Genomic DNA, 6,464 nt, shown 5'->3' with positions numbered 1-6,464 from the left:
AATCAAAGAACTTCAGTTTTTTCTTCTTTAATAGATGTATATAGCGGCAGATTAGAGCTGGCCTTCTTGGAAGGGAATTAAACCTCCACGGACTCCCACTGTCACGTGATTGGAGCAGAAGGAGGTTTCGGCTGTAGCCAGTCTGACACCAGCGTTGGACTGGGAAATATGACTTCCAATTGGTGATCAGTGATGGGAGGCAAACGCCACCATTCGATTCATGTTCTGTGAATTATTTTACAACATTATTTCGCTCCTTTTGCGCTACTTGTTACTAAGCAACACAACTAACATCCATTCTACAGACCCCCAGCCAAACGAACTGCATGCAGGTATATTTATGTGCTAATTATCGTCCACAAACCATTAATCTTTAAATCAGGTGACTGTGAATGTGTCAAATGTATTTCCTTTGTTGATAACAAAAATTCAAATACATCTGCTGAAGTTTAAAAACCGATTTAATAACGCTACATTTTCTTGAAAGTGTCACATCACTAAAAGCAAAGGAAATGTTCTTGATGTAGAGCTAAAAATTTTTTTAACATAATAATAATAATAATAATGTGTATGCATAAATATGTGAAATTAGTAATTTTTGGAACAAGGTGTGAGAGTGTATCAGTATAATATTATTAAGCTTATTATCAGATCTGAACTGTTAGACACAAATGAAATGTTTTTTTCAACACAAAATCTTCTGAACTGTCTGCGGCCCTTCTTATCATTCTGTGTTAAATCTTTCATGTCTCCATTCAGTCTTATGTCATCCATAGTTAAAAACCAGTCATGCTGCTGCTTTGGGGATCTGGGATGAGACTATTTTCAGACCAAGTCCACCACATCATACACAAACTCCAAAAATATCAGTTAAGTCTACCTTGTCTACTTGATAATGTTCATTCTCAAAATGATGCAGTGCTTCAGTTAATCTGAGGCATAGCTACTGATGAAGTGTGTGTGTGTGTGTGTGTGTGTGTGTGTGTGTGTGTGTGTGTGTGTGTGTGTGTGTGTGTGTGTGTGTGTGTGGGTTGTGTACTTAGTGCACATCACCAAATTCTGTTTCCTTCTTTTTTTTCTAGTCAAAATGGCGGAAGCCGAGTCTGCTGTAGATGGATACAGTGTGTCAGCCCCCTCCCCATTCTCTGCCATAGCTTCATTTCTAATCACTCATTGGTCACTTTTACTTCTCCCGGCCAATGTTGAGCCTTAAGTGGCTGCAGTGCGTCACAGACGAGGTGGAGATTTCTGTTTCAGTTCCCCTCCTCAGGCCTCCGCTGTATTATTGTTCGTGGCTGACCTCCAGTATGTTGCACAAGAAAACTTTAGCACATATTTGGATGGAGGTATTGTGAACATTATCTTGTTGAGTATTCCGATGGAATATTTTCACTGCCTAAGGATGTTAAAGGTGGTGTTGCTCTAATGTGATACACAATAATGAATTCTACTGTCCTCTGTGTTTTGTCTGTAAGAAACCATGAACAATGATTATTTAGAATAAGTTACTGATAGATAATTACTGGCCCTTTTTTTTTTATCCCAGAGCTTGAATCTTCAGTCTTACAATCTCATTAGCATCATTCCCAGTCTGCTGATGCTTTCAGCTGCTTTGCTCTGGAAAATAACACCAGACGACAAAGTTAGGGATAGGCAGGACAAGATAATGGAGCACTGACCCGCCGAAGAGTAATATACTTGTTGTCAAGATTTGGCAGAGATTAAAGCCCAGTAGGCTGTTGTAGCCTCACTTAGTGGTCAAGCTGCAAACAAAAATAATTGGTAGTGTTTAGTGTCTCCACTCAGAAGATGTGGTGCTGATGGAAAAAGTTAGACCAGGTAACCCAGGATATTTGGGTTCAATACGAGTGTTTTACTGAAGTCTAGTTTAGATCTAAGCACTGCATCAAAAAAAGAAAAAAGAAAAGTAAAGCTTTGCACTGATTTGAACTTTGTTTTTTAAAGATTGAGTTTTTGATTTCACTTTGTAGCAGCTAAACAGTTTGGCTGCTTTACAGTGATTACTCAGGAGGACGGGATCATTGTCAGCACTCAATTTTCAACTTTCCAGTTGGTTAGTACAAATGCCAGATATGCTAGAGAATACTCGGTCATGTAAAAAACAGGCGTGTTTATTCCAAATTATTTTATTTAAAAATTCTGTAACATGATGTTTAAGTGGTTTCATAGCAATCTAAATTTACACACTCTGTAATGTTTAATCAACATTTCTAAGTCAGCCTGAAGCCTTTTCATTTTGGACACTTAACAAACTTTGGCAGGAACAAACTTCTTGCTGTCAAATTATTGCAATGAAAATGTACATTTTCTCTTATGTGATAGTGAAACAATATAAAGCATATATACTGTATTTACTGCAGATATTTATGAGCGCTGTATGTTAGATGAGGACTGCCCGAGCAGCAGGCAACAGTTTCATTGTAAATAAAATCGTTTCAAAAGTTTATGCCTGAAGCTACACCTGGTTGGTTGGTTTCAGTGGAAAACAGCAGAGACACATCTCCGTGTTCCTGTTGCTCTATAGTTCTTTTATAGCAGCACAGATCTCACTATTTCTAGCACTTTTTATATGAATCGGTGAGATTATGGTTAGTCGCACTAATAATAAAGCAGTTTTTTTCACCAACATGTTTATTAGACTTTTGGGCTTGGGTAGATCAGTGACCGTACTATCAGTTAGAATACATTCTAGAAAACCTCCAAAATTAAACTCTACTTAGAATTTTTTCCCTCATCTTATGGACTTTAGTCCACACACCAAATAACTCTCATATGTATAATGTACCGGTATGTTGAAAAATACCTGAAATACTGGCAAAGCTTTCCTGCAGTCCTATTCTGAGTCTAAAACATGATTCAGCAGGAAAAAGCTTCAAGTTCTAGGAAACATTTCCTTCTATAAAGATATGGTTGCTTTTTAAAATCTTAGCTTCACACGATATACTGTAGTGTTGTTTTGAATGTCACGGAGTACATCTTCATTATACGCAGGGATTAAGCTCTGTGGTTGGATAACATCAAACTCTAAATCCTCTGTGGCCAATTAATAGAAGTGCAGTGGTTTGGGTTTCTGCAAAGGCATTTAAATGTAGTCTCTAACTCTGGTTTGACACTTTGGGAAGTTAGCCGGGTGTTTCCTGTGGCAAATTTTCTACATGTGGGCATCTATGCCTCAAGTGGCAGAAATGTGACTGTTCCCTTATAGTGCAGAGAATAACTGATTTCCCTGAAGTCTCTTTAATTTTTTGACAGTTGACAGAGACTTAAAGATGGTGTTTTCTTTTATTTAGACCCCCACAGTGCCCAAATTCCCGAGCACTAAATCCACTGACACAGACTCAAAGGATGTTTGAAGCTATCCATCCTCAGTGTTGGCTCTGCTTACACAGACTGCGGCCTCAGAGCAGTTACTCCACAACTACAACTCAGAGCAAACAGTAAGGCGTGGAGCCACCTAGCTCCATCACACATAAGGGAAAACGAAGTAACAATCTAAACCCGTATCCTCCTGCTTGCTATCATTAGCAAGTGTGAACTGATGGAGGTGCAACACAGGTCACAACACAGCACTTGAATAATACAAACTGGTGCCCTGTGTAGCAGGGTTACAGGTTCTTTAAAACTGTTCCTGTTTATTTGGCCTCTTTCTTTCTGCTCCATCTCACAAGCTCTGGCGTCTCACTAGTTCCCCAGTGCTTGTATTTAAACAGTGTCATGCCTTTTGTTTTTCTGAAGTAAGCCCCTGGACTCTTTGAAGTGTGCGCCATGTTTGCACTGAGTGCGTTTAATTTGGAGCCCAGCTTGATGATATTAGTGTCAGGGTCAATTGCTGATTTCAGTTGGACTTTAGAGACTGCCTGGCTGGCGGTATGTAGGCATCATGTGCTGCTCAGTTCAAGATCTGGTCAAAGCCATAGTCTTAGTAACATTCACGTACACACTGCAGCTCCTTCAGCTTCTCTGATCCCCGAACATGTGACAGGCCAGACATGGGACCTGGTTATCCTGCTGACTTCACAGACCTAAACCCAGCACAGTGGAAGCAGTCGGTCAGACCTCCCATGACGGAACCTCCGAAATCCTTCGCCGACTTCTTCCTCCTCATCGATTCATCAACGCACCAGGCCCCAGAGTCCGTGTTCTAGTTGTGCCTCGGTGAAATGGCTTTGCCATGTGCACAGAACGTGGAAGTGATACATTTGGACTTTCCCTTCTGCCTTTTATGTGGCTCGCGAAAAGCAGATGTGGGTCAGAGATGGCTGGCTCTTATTTGACTCTTGCTTATTAAACCAATGATTTTGTTCAGGAGGAAATGGAACTTCAAGTGAATGAATTCATAAACCTGGGACTTTAAAGGGCTGCAACTTCTGACCAACAGGTGTTGGGAGAAGAGCCAAAAATGCAAGAGTACAGTAATCTTTATCCAACACAACTCATGCTTTTATGTCTTTTTCTACAAGTTTTTTCTTTCGTTTGTTTTTTTCTCTTTGAGATACTCAAGTTCTGATGTTCCTCAAACTCCCCCTGTTGCTGCACAGTTGTCACTGTAACAGTCGGAGCTAAAAGCAGAACAGCAGTGTTTGCCTGTGACAAACTAATAACATGCAGACATCTGTGACAAGGACAAGCTCCCCTGAATTCTTTTACATTGTTTGCTTAAAGGGTGATTAAAGTTAAGTGGGACTGAAGGATTTTAAGGACTACTTTTTGTCCCCATCCTCACTGCTGCAGTCTGCCAGCTTTACTTTGTTACAGGCGGTAATAACTGGGCAGCCATTTGTGACGCTGCATTTCACCATATCTCTGTTTTTATTGGGTGTGACTGACTTGTTAGCAGTCATCTCAAAGGGTTTCAAAAGACTTGTGCTTAGTTCATTTTCTAATAAAAAAGAGAAAACTGTGTGAGTATTGGATTTGAAACAGAAGCACTGATGTCATGTGTTTACATGACTGCGCGTGATCATATCTAAGATTGTTATGTCCAAAATACGATTACAACACCTCACATTTATTTATCAGTACGGAGATCATAGAGGCCATTAATATGGACGCAGGACTTTTTAAAACAGTTCAGGCAGCTCTCTTCTATTAACATGACGGTCACTCCATGTGTTTGAGCTGGCAGATCTTTACAAATGATGCTTCCTCCAAAGGTTTTGTTTCTCATCTTGAGATCAGCCAAATGTCTAAAGCACTACAGTTTGGAGCCCTGTGCAATATTACTGTACTATATTCTAAAAAGTCAAGATAGGCGCCCTGCATTTTCAGGTCCGCCTTAGATTCAACACTGAATGGAGCGTTTGCACTTGAGAGAGCCACTCGGGGAATGGGAATATTCACAGATGTGAATAAGTAATTCAGTAAAGAATTGCAAGACTGGTTCATATCAGATACATTCATGCAATGTGTTATAAGCACTCACTGGAGCCTTTCATTCACAAATATAGCAAACATGAACTCTTTCAAGACAGTAAACAGTGACTGGTTCTTTACTAATCCAAAGAGTTTTCTCTATTTATAGCCATCACATTAACTAATGCCATGTCATAGTTTTCTTGTCCTAAAAACCTTCAGTCACAATTAACTTCTATCACCCTTAAGCATTCTAGGTTGTATTTATATAACTGTGCTGAACAAATTATTTTCTAGGTGTATATCTTTAACTCTACACTGTTTCTAAAAACAATTCATACCATCAGAAATCAGTTTTGTCAGTTTTTGTAGTGAAGCCAAAGGAAATTGGATTATATTTTAGATGGGAATCACCAAGTAAGTCATAACATGATGACACATTCAGGGGGCCTATGGTTGGGACAAATGTGACCCCCAGCAGCTCCTCGTTGTATTTGTGTTCACTAAACAGTAAATCAATTACAGATTTTTGTTTTATTTTATTGTTTTATTTATTTACTTTGTTCTTTAGACCGTACAAGTGATTTCCTTCTCATGGTTTCCCATATAGTTTGTTGTTGATGTAACTGATCTCAGCGTTGACCAAAGTGAATGATTTTCATTGGTGAACCATAGACTGATTACTAAAATAAGAGTTATAATCATTTTGATTAAATATCTGGTCATTATTACATTTTAACAGTAGGCTGTACCAACTGAACTGATTATTAGATGACCCGCTCTTCTGGTGGTTCGATCTCTGGGTCTTTCAATCTGCACGTTGAAGGACAAGATACTCAACCCTGTGTTGTCCCAGATTTATCCATCGGCGTCTAAGCCTATGGTTGTTTAGGCGTTAAAGAAGCACTTGTATGAATGCCTGTGTAGGTTGTCAGTCATAAGGAGCTTGGAAAGAAAGCAAATGGACTTCTTTCACTACTAGTTCTAAAACCAAATGTTGGAGAGTCCCAGGTATTCAAACCCTAGAGGAGGTTGTTCCTTAAGAAGGTTATTGACCCACTATTGGTCATGTGCCTCATCACATGAGCCAA

Source organism: Pundamilia nyererei, unplaced genomic scaffold, assembly GCF_000239375.1.
Source record: "Pundamilia nyererei isolate P.nyererei 1_Seehausen unplaced genomic scaffold, PunNye1.0 scaffold00338, whole genome shotgun sequence".
NCBI lineage: Eukaryota > Metazoa > Chordata > Actinopteri > Cichliformes > Cichlidae > Pundamilia > Pundamilia nyererei.
The sequence above is the reverse complement of the archived record's forward strand: the minus strand, read 5'-3'. Positions refer to the sequence as shown.